Genomic DNA, 11331 nt, shown 5'->3' with positions numbered 1-11331 from the left:
CTTCCCAACCACACAGGCATACAACTGACCTACATCCAGACCATTGGAACGTGTCATCTCCAGGTGGCCACTGTGATTGGCTCAGGAATAGACAAAGCCAGCCAATTAGACTCTTCCCCTGGGATTTTACACTGGGTTATTGATGGAGAAACTCTCTCTTTCCCTGGGGTGTCTGAGCTGAGAAGAGATAAGCACAATGATGCCTCCTGTCCTCAGTACAGGACAGGTGGCCCTGCCCTCCTGTCCTCACCCACTGTCCTCAGCCCTTCTGCAGTGGGACAAAGTGAGGCCACCACTCAGAGACAAAAGAGCCAAGAGGGTTGAGAGTTAGACTGAGAAAGGGAGACAAAGTGTGATGAGGGAGATAATGGATAGGGAAGGCTCTGCCGTCACTGCCATCCCTGAGACCAGCTCTTGTCCTCAGGCCGCCATGCGGTGAGCTCGGACATTCCCTCTCATCGTTAAAATCCTGAGTAACCCAAGGGTCACGATCTCTGTGGTGCATAAGAGGAAACTGAGGCTCAGAGAGGTGGAGCAATCCACCCCCAGAGGCAGAGCTGGCGGCGGCAGAGCCGAAGGCAGGCCGCCTGACCTTGGAGAACAAACACGAACGAGGTCCTGGAGGTCCCTTGTCTCCCTGCCCTGCTGAGACCGCACATCTGCCCTTAGCATGGATGGTGACCTAAAGAAGAGAGGACCTGGCTTTGGACTCCAGCCCTGCCAGTCTGCCTTTGTGATCCTAGAGCCAGCAATTCTGTTCTGATTCCAGTTTGCTCCTCTGTAAAGTGGGGGTGATATCCCTTATTTTATGTTGGCCTATAACAAAAGCACACAATGAAAGCACTCAGTGCACACGTAGTACCCAGTAAAGATCCGCTTTTCCAGTCCCCAAAATAAGCATCTCCACCCTCCAGGAAGGGTCACCTGACTTCAAGCCCTTTGCAGGAGCATCTTCTCCTGAATCCTCAAGGCAGCAATGGCAACCCCCTTTTTAGAGATGAGGAAACTGAGACTCAGAGTGGTTTGGCAACAGACCCCAGGTCATACAGTTTAATGGAACCTCACACACTTCCATCTAGTGGTCCAGAGTCCCTACCCCAGAGTTCTTTGCAGTCAGGGGCCAGGCGTGCAAGGAGAGCTGAGAGTTGGGTAAGAGGTGTGGGGCTGACCCGCTGAGCTTGAGCCCTGAACACCTGCCCTGCTGCTCCAGCCCCAGAGCTCAGCCCTCCACACTTCCTGCAGGCCCTGCCCAGACGCTGAGTCCCAAACCGAGAGCTCCCCCTGCTGGCCATGCAAGAAAACCCATCCCAGGCGCCTGATGCACCTGAGGAAGGGGACCACTGCAGACAGGAGGCTTTGACCTCAGACTCCATGTGACTTTGGGCAAGTGGCTCTACCTCTCTGAGCTTGGGGGTAAGAACAGTGACATAAATGAGATAATCCAAAGTGCCTGGCATAACACCCAGTCCTGTGGTTCTCCACCATGACTACATCCTAGTCCCCAGAGAGAGGGCCCCAGAGCTTCCAATTGGGTCAATACCTGGAAAAGCCTGGGAATCTGCATTTCTAACAAGTTCCCAGACCAATAAGCAAATGAACGGTGCCCAACTTCACTAACAATTGGGGAAATGCAAATTTTAAAACATAATGAAACCTGTTGTGGTGGCCCACGCTTGTAATCCCAACTCTTGGGAGGCTGAAGCAGGAGGATCGCAGAGAGTTCAAGGCCAGCCTGGTCTACATAGTAAGACCCTGTCGCAGAAAACAAGACAAACAAACAACAAACACAATGAGAGCTACCTCACACGTTAGGGTGGCCAGTGTGTACATACGTATATGTGGGTGTGTTTGTTTTATAAGGGAGCTAAAAAATAATAAATGTGGGTGGAGCTGTAGAGAAATTGGAAGACTTGTGCACTGCTGGCAGGATGTAAAATGGTGCAGCCCATGTGGAAGACAGCATGGCAGTTCCCCCAGAAATCAAACATAAAAGTGCCAGGTGATCCAGCAGTCGCATTTCTGAGGATGTACCCTGAAGGACTGAAGGCAGGAACTTGAACTGATATTTGTTCGACCCGCATGTACACAGCAGCATTATTCACAGTAGCTCCAAAGGCGCAAGCAACTCAGATGTCCATCAAGGGAAGGAAGGGTCAGCAGAGTGTGGTGTAGACATACAGGAAGTATTCTCTCTCTGGCCTTAAAAATAAAGGAAATTCTGACACACACAACATAGTTGAGTCTCTTTTTTTGGGGTGGGGGGGGACAGAGTCTTACTGCATAGTTCAGGCTGGCCTTGAACTCACTGTGTAGCCCAGGCTGGCCTTGAACTCACTGTGTAGCCCAGGCTGGCCTCGAACTCAAGGCAATCCTCCTGCCTCAGCCTCCCAAGTGCTGGGATTACAGGTGGGTGCCACCACCCTGCTTGTAGTTAAGTCTTGAGGCGGCTATGCTATGTGAAATAAGCCAGACACAAAAGGACAAATATTGTATCTTTTTACTCATCTGAGGTCCCTACGGTAGTCAAAGGCATAAAGACAGAAGTTGGGTGACAGCTGCCAGGGGTGAGAGGGAGAGGGGAGTTCCCATTTGATGGGGACACAGTCTGAGTTTGGGAAGATGAAGAATTTCAAAATGGATGGTGGTGATGGTCTCCCAGCACACTGAAAAGACTTCATACTGCTGAACTGGACAGCAAAGAGAGAAAATGGTAACTGTTACTATGACTTGAAAAGAAAACGAGTAAGGAGCATTTGAGACAGGACTTGCAGGATGGGCCTTTCTCCAAAGAAGGGAAAGGCGCAGCGTGGGTCCAGCCTGGGTGCCCGGTCCCAAGGGAGCCCCGGGAGGGGCGGGCGGAGGCCTGAGAGGCAGCAGTGCCGGTCCCCGGGGTCTCGCGACACTCAGTCCCCTCTCCCACATGCCACTCAGCTCACAGAGACACGGGCCTGCACGCACTCCCCAGACAGAGGATCTGAAAAACAAGGGGAAGACCCCAGCCGGGCGGGGCCTGGGCTCCTCTGAGGACAGATGTTGGGGCCATCGCGCATCCCAGACGATGGAGCAGCCTAGCGTCCACCCGGCCCCCAAAACGAAGGGAAACTGCCGCCTGCCCCGCCCCATCCCACCACCTGCAGCCGCCCAGCTCAGCAGACAACGGGACAGAGCATTGTAGCAGTGTTCCGGATAACCCACAAGGGGGCGCTGTGCACCCAGGAACCCAGCGAATCTGCTCTGGAAAAGGAGGAACAGAGTGAGGGCAGAGGTCCTAAGGCACCTCGCTGGACAGGGCCTCCGAGGTCACAGTGAAAGCTGCCCGTGGTCAGGGTGCAAAACATCCTGGGTTATGCATTCCAATTGAATAGGGCTGTGCTCGCTCCGGCAGCACATATACCAAGTGAATGGAGCTTAGATGGGTTGGGGATTTAGCTCAGTGGCACCGTGCCTGCCTCACAGGCAGGGTAAGGTCCTGAGTTTAATCCCTGGTACCAAACAAAAAAAAAGAAGAAAAAAAGAAAGGGGCTTAGAATCGGGGACCTGTTCACAGAGGCAAGGCCAAGAGACGCCTGCCCACTGTTGCAGCAGAGCTGGGCGGAGCAGGGATGGAGCCCTGATGCTCACAGGTCCCCAGCTCACCTGCACGCTCTTCTCCAGATCCGCAGAGTGCTCGGCCTGGGTGGATACCAGGGGTCAAGCAAAATGGAGCCGTGTGGAGGTGCTGCCGCATTCACAGGGACGCGGACATGGCAACACGAGGAGCCAGGGGTTGTCTTCATTTCCCCTGAACAGGTAAAGGCCCCGGGGTGGACCTAGGGAGCCCCTCTGCTCCCCCAGGAGGCACATCGGGGGACAGGGATCGGCCAGGCGGCTGGGTCAGGCCCAAAGGCCAGCAGGGCACCACGGACAGGGAGCTGCGGCCAGGAGGGAGCTAGGGTCAGCAGCCCACGGGGGCCTGCTGAGGCTGGACTAGCCGATGGGTCCTTGGTGCCTTTCTGGGGCAGTTGGGACCCGGGGAGGACCCTACACTCTGCCTCAGTTGCTCCACCCCGCCATCCTGCCACACACCCCGGAGTTGAGCAGGACACTATTAAGGATTCATTCCTTTGGATCTGAAGACTCGAAGGAGCTCCGCAGGTGATGGGGCCAGCACCCCAATGAGACACACGGCCTTGTGAAATGCCCCAGAAGACACTGTCAAGGCCTACATGCCTTGAACACGTTACCCGCAAGCAGGAAGTAGGAAAGGGAGAGGAACTCACCCTGGAAGATGTGAATTGCAGGGGGCACTGTGCTGAGCCATCAGATCTGCAGTCCCATGACAGGAGCCACTGTCCTCAAGTGGAGAACAGCCCTTCAAAGAGATAAGTCGCACGGCAGGGCTGGGATGGGAACCCGCTCTGTGCCCTGAAGTATCCATCTGCTGACTGGCTGTGTGACCCGCGCAGCCCCTGCCTCTCCGGCCTCCTACACACTGTGACAATTGCCACACTCAGCCTCAAGTGACCCCACCGAATTCAGCCCTGGGACACTACAGGGAGCAGCAGAGGGTGTGCTCGGGGGGAGACTGCAGGTTCGGCCCCAGCCCCCGCCCTTGCCCCTGATCTTGGGCCAGCTTCACGCCCTGCACAGCGCGGCAGACCTTTCCTGAGGCTGGCGCGAGGATGAACCGAGTTCTGGGGGCAGCAGGGGGACAGGCCGTGCCGTCACACAGTGAGTGGGGCTATTGTGAGTGTCCCCAGAGGGACAGGAAGTGGGGCTGGCTGGCTCCTGGGGAGCTGAGCGAGGAGACAGAGTAGGAAAGCGTCTCCAGCCCATTAGCACCAATAGCATCCCAGAAAGGAATCTGCACAGCCCAAGGCTCTGCGATTTTGGCCCTGGAGTGATCCCAGGACCTGGGCAGATACCCTAGCCCATCACTTCCTAGTCACTTCCACCCCACTAAGGCCTGCAGTGAGGGCCTGGGACAAAGGGCCTCCACCACCAGGACATGACCGCTGACCCCAGCTTCCACTGCCAGGGCGGTGAGGGGCCCAGGCGGCCAGCTGAGATCAGAGGCAGTGGGGCAGAGGCCATGACTGCCTGGGGGCCAGAGGGCTCTGGACATGGGGCAGCAGGAAGGGCACAGCGGGGTGATCAGATCAAAGGCTCCCAGACCCCTCTCAGGAGTCAGAGGGTATTTTTTAAAATAACCAAATAAAGCATTCAAAGCCCTCTAGCAGATTCTCCTCAGGCACAGCTCCAGTCTGTTTCCCAGACCCACAGTGCCCCATGGCAGCTCTTCTTCTCCCCAGTCCTCCCTCTAGAACTTTCCTCCAAGATGACCACTTCCCTAGTCCCTTGGGCCACGCAGGCTTTGCTCTAGAGATGGCCCCTGGCCCCTGACCTTTGATCCTTCTGCCACTCTCTCATCCCCTCTCCAGCCCGCTCCATTTAGGCTTCTGTTCTTGCCCTGGCTACTCTCGTCAAGGTCACCCAGGACCTGCCCGCCTCCTGGTTGATGGCCAAGTCCTAGCCCTTGGGGTAGGTGGGCCGGTCAGCGCATATGAAACCAGGAGCTCCTTACTCCTCTTGACACCCGTGGCATCTCTCTGGCACTCTTCCTGTTTCCTGGCTCCTCGTGGGCCCCTCCGCTGATGACCCCTGCAGGCTCAGGCTTGATCCTCCCTGCCCCCTCCCTCCCTGTCCTTCCGAGGGACCCAGGCAGCCCAGGCTATATCCACACACCTCACCCACCCTCTCCCCAGCACCCTAGATTTCCATGCAACCTCACTGCCAGCTGCCCATATGACTGAGGTGCGGGCGTCTCAAAGCCTCCCTGCCCGCACCTTCTCTGGGGGACCCAGCTCTGAGAGCAATTGCATCCCTCCCCGAGGTCCCCCTCTGTCTTCCGTCTTCCCGATATTCCACATTTGCAGATCCTGCCGCCTGTACCCTCAAAGTGCATCCAGAGCCCGATCATTCCTGCCACACCCGCCATCACCACCCTGGATTTCTACCCGTGCCTCCCAACTGCCTCCCTGCTTCCTCCTCATCCCCTCCCTCGGGGCAGAGGCCAGCATGCGGCCTCCACAACAGCACAGCTGCCCTCCTGCCTCTGACCTCCTCCCAGTCCCCCGGCTCCTTCCTGCAGCCACGGGGGTCTGGAACATTCCAGAACATTCCAAGCTTGGACTTTTGCATCTGCTGTCAAAATACTCGCTTGGCCACCTTCCTGTATAGCCCACGCCCTCCCGTCCTCTGGGTCTTCACCGAAACATCACCACCTCAGAGAAACCCTCCCTGGCCACCCGCAAGAAAGAAAACCACCCCCACTAACACGCCCCATCTCTTCCCCTGCTTCGTCTTCTGCACAACGTTTATCGCCACCAGCACCCTCTTCCCGGCTGCCGCCCCGCAAGGATTGAGCACCAAGGAACAGGGCCTTGTCGGCCTTCTTCAGCACCCAGCACACCGTAGGGCTCCAGAAATGACTGCTGGGCCTGGGCAGAATGCTGAAGGGGAAGCGTGAGGCTGGAAGAGATGTTCTGGGTCATAGGGAACACGGCAAGAGCAGCAGTGTGAGGAGGAGAAGGAGGCGGACCTGAGGCCAGACCTGGGGGCTGGGCAAGGGGCTTGGCCATGCAGTTCCTTCATTCAGTCAGTCAGTAGCCCATAAGGCCTGTGACAAGCCCAGCCTCGGCCCATCTAGCTAGGGCACCCACACATCAGGGTTAAAAGAGAAGACTTAGTCCTGAAGGAACTAGGGAGCCACAGAGAGAAAGGGCAGCACCTCTCACTGCTGGTCACTGTGGAGCCCCAGCGTGTCCTTGCGCCTCCCTCTGCCCCTAGGGGCCCTGCTACCCCACTCACTGCCTTCATTCCAGGGCAGCCCTTTGGAGGTCTCGAGAAAGCTCACCCCTGAGTCCCCACAGGAGCCGGCCTGTGCATTTGTGACCTACAGCACGAAAGTCCCACGGCCCGGGTGGGACATTCGAACCTTAGCTGCGAGAATCTCAGAGAATCGAACCCACTCACTTTCAGGTGGGGCAACTGAGATGTGCAAGAAAAAGGACTTATTCAAGGTCATCCTGTGTATCATTTACAGCTCTTTGTTTGTAATTGACAAGCACCCAATTCAAACAGACTTGTTTTAAAAGAAAGAAGGATGTGGCTCACATAACCAGGACAATGAAGAGTAACCCTCAGGTACAGCTGGATCCAGGCTCCGCATGATGGCTGGCTCAACTTGGAACAAATGCCACCTCCGAATAATGGCTTGGCCGGTGGCCTACAGACATCTCAAAGGCAGCTGCTAGGTCTAACATGCTCACCCCTGGAACCGGGCTGGGAGGAGTTGTGCCAACGCCATATGCCACCCCAGGTCAGAGAAAGGGGCAGATGTGACCCCAAATAAAAAGCAGAGTGCTGATCTGAGGGACGGACCCTAGACAGTCAGCAACAGACCTCAAACCAAGCCCAGCACCATCCCAATTTAGCACATCCTCATGGAGGACAGCCTGGGTCCGGGAGGGTGGGTATAGGATCAGGGACAGGGGAGCAGTAAGAAGGTCACCTAGACAAGAGGTAATGAGCCCCCGACAGAGGCTAATCCATCTCCCAGCCCCTCTCACACGCTTCACGGCAGCATTTTGCTGAGGGAAACATCTGTCACTTCTCCAAGATGAATAACACACCAACACCATTATTAATGTATTTCTAAGTGGTGTTTAGAATCCACTTCATCTTAAATAAAGCGACATAGATTTTTGCTGACTTGTTTAGCCCCCAGACGCCTGGCACCACATGGCTGCTTCTAAATGGTATGACATCAGGGCCCCCTCTGCCCCTGCCCCATCTCAGCATATGTCACGGACGCTGACAAACACCAGGAGACCATGACCCCGGTGAGACAAACCTAGTAGAGGACAGAGGGGAGCGACTGTATCCGCTGCTGGTGGAAGCACTGGTGCTATTTTTTTCTGGGAAGTCATTTAGCGGGTATTTTTATAGCCTAAAGAGGTCTCTGTTCTTTGACCTAATCATCGCATCTCAAGGAAGACTTCAGCAAGATAAAACCAGATATGTGAAAAAAAGTTTGAGTGCCAAAGATGTTCGTCATGGCATTGTTTACAATACTGAGAAGCTGGAAAAAAATGTCCAACCAAAGGAGAAGATAAGCAGATGAAGTAAGGCAGTCTGGCCTGCTCAGTGGCACATTCTCTATCTGATCAAATGTGGTGCCTACGAAGTTTTCTGTCTTGAGATCATTTGATTAAGTGGGGGGGATAAAGCCGACGCTTCAGGAAATTCAAACCAAAAAGAGGTCATTTTAAGCATCCAAGGAATTTCCCAGAATTCAACAGCCACAAGCATAGACCCTGCCCTGGACTCAGGTGCCATCTCTGCCTCTTTGTCCCAGCTTCTATCTAATGGGATTTTTCTCTCTGCAGACAAGCCTAGCTGCCCCATGCCAGAGCTGACCTACCATTCCAGCTCAATTGCACATTTTTTTTTTAATGAGACAGGGTCTCACTATGTAGTTGAGACTGACCTGGAACTCACTGTGTAGCCCAGGCTGGTCTCGAACTCACAGCAAGATCCTCCTGCCTCATCCTCCTGAGTGCTGGGATTACAGGATGTGCCATCACGCCAGGCTCAGTTGCACTTTGACTTGATTCAGCCTTCTTCTGTTGGAAGAAAATGAGAGAAACAGGAAGAGAAGAAGAAGAAAAAAAAAAAAAGAATTACTAGGAGAGATAATTTAATAGGCTCAATTGGAGTCAGGTGATTTCCCTGGTCCAATCAGCTATACTAAAGCTGAGGGCTACCCATAGTGCATCAGGCTCCCATTGGGTTGTGTGGGATGAGGCAGGAGGAAGTGACTGGTACCTCAGATACTAGTACACAGTCACAGTGAGCATTAGTTACCTGTTGCTGTGTAACAAATTAGCCCCAACACTTCTTGGTTTAAAATGGCACTTGCCTCAGACAAAGGTCTACTATCTAGAATATATAAAGAACTAAAAAAAAAATCAGGCCCCCCAAATATAAAACCCAACTCAAAAATGGGCATCTGAAATGAACAGACATTTCTCAGACAAAGAAGTAAAAGCAGCAAATAATCATATGAAAAAGTGTTCAATATCACTGGTCATTTGAGAGATGCAGATGAAAACAACGCTGAGATTCTACCTCACCTCAGAAAGAATGGCTGCTATCAAGAAATCAACCAATAACAAATGTTGGCAGGGTTGTGGGGAGAAAGGAACCCTTCTTCGTTGTTGGTGGGAGTGCAGACTGGTGCAACCACTGTGGAAATCAATATGGAGACACCTCAAACAACTAGGACTAGAGACCCCATTTGACCCAGCTATTCCTCTGCTGGGTATCTGTTTGGTGAGGAAAAGGGACACAGAGCAACAGGAATAAATTGTGATACCAGTTATGCAAACAAAGGAAGCTAGACACAAAAGTCTACACTCTGTGCAGTTTCATTTATTTAAACACCTAGAAAAGCGGGGCGATCTATAATGACAAAAAAGAGATCAGTGTTTGCCTGGGGACAATAGTGGAAGGAAAGATGCGTGGCCTTAGGGAATGAGAAATCTGGGAGATGATGAAAATGTGGGGTGCATCTGTTGTGGGGTGCTTTTGCTGCTGTGTGCGTCCATCTGCCCAGATTCACCGGGTCAGCTACTTGAAATATGACAGATGTGTACAACACCCATTACGTATGCACCGTGTAGTTTGAGTTGCATCTTAGAAACCCTAGCATACAATCCCCTATTTGAATGCTGTTGTGGGCAGTGGCCAAGCTAAAGACCCCTGGCTCCTGGGTCTGCTCGGATGACCCGCTTGTAATTGGCACACGGGCAGGCTGGACCGGTGCTGCCCAAGAGCCACCTGCTTAGCAGCTTTTGACCCTGCTCCTTTCTGACTCTGGAAACTTTCTTCCAGCATTTACCAAGGTGGCCAACGAGTGAACGGCAGAACCAGGACTGAAGCCCAGGTTTCCTTCCTCCCAGGCCGGTTCTCCTTCCCCATGGTGCATGAAGAAATAGAAACCGAGGCTTGTGGGGTGCTTTGTGATCCTCCAAGCTGCTTGACATCTGTAATCTCATTTCCCGGGTTAATCCCATTTAACACAGCTAAGTGTGTAATGGATAAGACCAGGCTGGGAGAATATACAGCTTGCTTATTGGTGGCAGGCACCGTGTTGATGGCTTGGGGCCCAGGCCAGGCCAACTGTTAACTACCTTGACTAAGCCTCCAGGGGTAAGCATTCTGGGCTTTCGAGTCAAAGCAGATCTGGGCTGGAATCCAGGCACTACGCTTACTAGTGGGAGATCCTGACCAAGCCATTTAACCTTCCGGGGCTCAGTTTGCTCCTCTGTAAAATGGGCACCAGGGAAGCAATCTCCTCAGAGTGCTGCTGGAAAGGTTAAGTGGGACGGCATACTCTACCCATGGCAAGCACTCCAAGTCTTCAGTGATCTTCAGTGTCATTATCCCTACGAATCTTCGTAATAGTCACGAGCTGGGTCCCAGTCTTATCCCCATTTTAATAGGTGAAGGAACTGAGGGCCAGAGAGGCAAAACAGTTTGCCCAGGAACATACAGTAAACAAGTAGCAGAGAGAGGGTTTTACCCCAAGTCCCCTGTACAGCCGCACACCAAAGACTCGATCCGTGGTACCACACGACCTCCTGCTTGGGCAGTGGTGACAGATGCGACAGGGTTTCTGTGATGGGGAGTCATGACCAGGTCCCCTCCAGACCCACCCAGTCACCACGAGAACTGTACCTCTCTGCTCTGAACCCTGGGCTCTGCCACTGTGAAAACCAGGACAGTTCCAGAAGTGTGGCGACACCCACCTGTGATCACAGCACTTTTTTTTTGCAACAGCAAGGATCGAACTCAGGTCCTTGCACTTGTGGGGCAGACGGCAGAACCACTGAGCTAAATCCCCAGCCCAATCACAGCACTCTTGAGGCAGGAGGGTTGCAAGTTGCAGTCCAGCCTGGGCAACACAGTGATTTAGCAATAACTTGCCTCAAAATAAAAGAATAAAAAGAGGACTGGGGATATAGCTCAGTGCAAAGGCCCTGAGTTCAATTCCCAGTACTGGAAAAACAAAACACAAAAACACCTCAGCAAGAACTCAAGCCCTTCTGCATGCAACAGAGGACAGAATAGTGGTCACCTTGGGGTATCATCTGGGAGGCAACACAGAGGAGCCCTGAACCCAGGCAACAGCTGCACAGTCAGAACTCCTGTAAAATTCCACTAAACTGTACCTCTGAGACTGGCTCACCTCACTTTTGTACGTCACACCTTCATTTTTCTAAGCCC

The 11331-nt window shown here is 53.4% G+C and overlaps 1 long non-coding RNA gene across 2 annotated transcripts; it reads right to left on the bottom strand.

Moving 5' to 3' along the window:
* Positions 1-2516: 2516 nt before the first annotated feature.
* Positions 2517-8567, bottom strand: LOC104860442. 2 transcript variants are annotated; one of them, XR_004518665.1, is made up of 4 exons: positions 8531-8567; positions 4260-4351; positions 3637-3911; positions 2517-2687 (listed from the first exon to the last, which is right to left on the bottom strand). It is a non-coding gene; the product is annotated as an uncharacterized LOC104860442 (long non-coding RNA). The 2 variants fall into 2 exon arrangements; XR_779690.2 differs by having other exon boundaries at positions 3637-3781.
* Positions 8568-11331: the final 2764 nt, after the last annotated feature.

The sequence above is a fragment of the Fukomys damarensis genome, unplaced genomic scaffold (genome assembly GCF_012274545.1).
Source record: "Fukomys damarensis isolate Sample0158 unplaced genomic scaffold, DMR_v1.0_HiC HiC_scaffold_23, whole genome shotgun sequence".
Taxonomy (NCBI): Eukaryota; Metazoa; Chordata; class Mammalia; order Rodentia; family Bathyergidae; genus Fukomys; species Fukomys damarensis.
Note: the sequence above shows the minus strand (reverse complement) of the source record. Positions and strands in the feature narration are given on the sequence as shown.